The sequence below is a fragment of the Heterodontus francisci genome, unplaced genomic scaffold (assembly GCF_036365525.1).
Source record: "Heterodontus francisci isolate sHetFra1 unplaced genomic scaffold, sHetFra1.hap1 HAP1_SCAFFOLD_2082, whole genome shotgun sequence".
NCBI classification, from domain to species: domain Eukaryota; kingdom Metazoa; phylum Chordata; class Chondrichthyes; order Heterodontiformes; family Heterodontidae; genus Heterodontus; species Heterodontus francisci.
Genome location: NW_027140968.1, coordinates 25,001 through 27,500, shown reverse-complemented (window position 1 = coordinate 27,500; position 2,500 = coordinate 25,001). Strand labels below are relative to the sequence as shown.

Here is a 2,500-nt window from a genome sequence, read left to right as displayed (position 1 = left end):
GTTGTGCATCCCATCCGGCAGGGTGAGCGTGAGGCTTTCGTTCTCTGTACTCCACGCCTTCCTCCAGCCCCTCCTCCTCTCTTCTCACTGGCCAGGCTCTCCTCGTCTTTACGCTGTCACTGACGGGCCACCCAGCTCTCGTCCGGGACCGGCGACCGTAGAAGCACCCGCCTTCCTATGGACTTGCCACCGTCTTGCAGCATTACAACCGCAGTCGAATTGAAGGGAGCTTCTGCGGGCTTGGGTGCTGCCCGGCGGCCCGCCGTCGGGACCTCGTCAACCGGCCACTGTGAGCTCTGCAGGGACTGATCCGGTGATGCAGGCCCGGTTTTCTTTCCCACCGTGGGGACACTTTGGTCGCTCTAGTCACCCTCCCTTTACCGGTACAGGGTACCTACACGACTCCCCCTCCGGCCCCGCGAGCTGGTGCTTTTGGCGGAGCGGCGGTTTAAAGACTCGCGTGTCCGTTGCCGGTGTCGAGCTTGAGATGGCAGCCGTGACGTTCGAGAGAATGTACCTGGCCGCGGAGGCAGGATTTGTTTCCCCGCAGCGGGCTCATCCTGTCGGCCTTGTACCCCACTCAGTCCGTCCGCGTTCGCTCTCTCTCTCTCCTCGTCCTCCCGGCCTCGGTGGCGGCAGAGACCCTGCCTCTGTTGTCCGTGGTGCGCGTCGGCACGGTTGGGCTCCGGCGTCGGACGAGCTGACGCGCTTCGCCTCGCGAGCGCCCTGACCACGTTGGCCGCGTGAAAACCTTTCTTTGGTCATTGTGATTGTTCGACTGAAATCCGAAGGGCCGTGCCAGGCTGGGGCTCTCCCACCCCCCACACCCCATTGGGGAGGGCGGGGGAGCGTTCGCACGTTCCGGGTTCGACCCCTCGCGCGAGGGACGGACCGAAAACCTGAGACAACTCTTAGCGGTGGATCACTCGGCTCGTGCGTCGATGAAGAACGCAGCTAGCTGCGAGAATTAATGTGAATTGCAGGACACATTGATCATCGACACTTTGAACGCACTTTGCGGCCCCGGGTTCCTCCCGGGGCTACGCCTGTCTGAGGGTCGCTTGACAATCAATCGCACTCGCCTTTGCCGGCGGGAGCGCGGCTGGGGTTTTGTCGCAGAGGTTCCTTTGCTCCTCTTCGTCCCCCTAAGTGCAGACCTGGAGTTTACTCCGCCTTTGGGAGAGTTCGACCTCTGTCCCTCCATTTAATCGCGATGGGGGGGGCAGTCCGGCGTGGGCCTCCGGGCGCGCCGGCACTGGTCTCGGCCAGCCTCTGCTTTTCCCAGGACGGCTGTCAGTGGGTTGCAAACGAACGACTGCGTCAGTGCTGGGACTGCTTGCTGCCGGGCCGTTAGCCTCCGAATGGATCGTGGAGGGCAGAGTTGACTCTCTGTGGAGTGTGCAGAGCAGAGATGGGAACGATGCCTGGTGAATCGGCATAGAGAGAGAGAGAGACTCGGTGTGGCATGTCGGTGGACGCAAACCGTGTGGTTCGGTCTCGATGGCTGTTGCCAGTGGTCGACGTGGTTTAGTGGTTCTGGACGAGGAGGAGGAGAGCTTGACGTAGTTGACTGTGGGCTTGCCGTGCTGCCTCGCTGGCTTTGCGTGCCCTCATTCGGTGTTTGTGCAGTTTTGCCATGGAGTCCCTGCGGTGCTGCGTGTTGTGCTGGAGCCCTGTCTCCTTCCACACGCATGCCTCCCGCTGTGCCTCCGGCAAGCTCGCCTACATCTGAGGGTGCACCTAGTCAGTGCCGCACGGTCCTGTCCCCCTGGTCTCTGCTGCCTGCTTTTCGAACCAACTCCCCCACCCCGGTTGCACGTGCTCCAAACTCTTGCCACGCCTTCTAGCTGCTGCTAGTCTCGGGTCCTTTCCACGCTTGCTTCCCGTGGGCTGCTCGCTTTTCTCTCCTGCCCTCGTGCAGTTCAAACCAGCACCGCGCCCACGCTCTTTGTCTTCGGCACCTCCCTTATCGGCACTCCGGAACAGTTATGAGCCGAGCCCGGTCGCAAGCCCGACGTCGACACGCGTGCACATCCGCTCGTTACTAACCCCTGGCCTGGTGAGCGCCCCCCCCCCCGAGGGTTGAGTACGAGGTGCCGTTGTCATTAAGTTGCGAGATATACCGGCCGGCCTGGAGCTTTTGGTGCTGCGTTTAAGTCTGGGCGGGGGCCATCCGATGTTGAGAAACGCACGCACGCGATCGCTCACCATTCTGCCTACGACCTCAGATCAGACGTGACAACCCGCTGAATTTAAGCATATTACTAAGCGGAGGAAAAGAAACTAACAAGGATTCCCCTAGTAACTGCGAGTGAAGAGGGAACAGCCCAGCGCCGAATCCCCGCTCGCCTGGCGGGCGTGGGAAATGTGGCGTATAGAAGACCTCTTTCTCTGACGACGCTCCGGGGCCCAAGTCCTTCTGATCGAGGCTTAGCCTGAGGACGGTGTGAGGCCGGTAGCGGCCCCCGGCTCGTTGGGATCGAGTCTTCTCGGAGTCGGG

The 2,500-nt window shown here is 61.6% G+C and overlaps 2 non-coding genes across 2 annotated transcripts in view; both read left to right on the top strand.

Annotated features, from left to right (window-relative positions):
- Positions 1-906: 906 nt before the first annotated feature.
- On the top strand, positions 907-1,060 carry LOC137361535 (5.8S ribosomal RNA). The gene has a single exon (XR_010972216.1). It is a non-coding gene; the product is annotated as a 5.8S ribosomal RNA (ribosomal RNA).
- A 1,159-nt stretch (positions 1,061-2,219) lies between these two features.
- Positions 2,220-2,500, top strand: part of LOC137361539 (28S ribosomal RNA) — a 3,767-nt gene continuing 3,486 nt past the window's right edge. Inside the window, exon 1 of the ribosomal RNA XR_010972219.1 lies at positions 2,220-2,500. This exon is cut by the window's right edge and continues 3,486 nt beyond it. This is a non-coding gene — a ribosomal RNA (28S ribosomal RNA).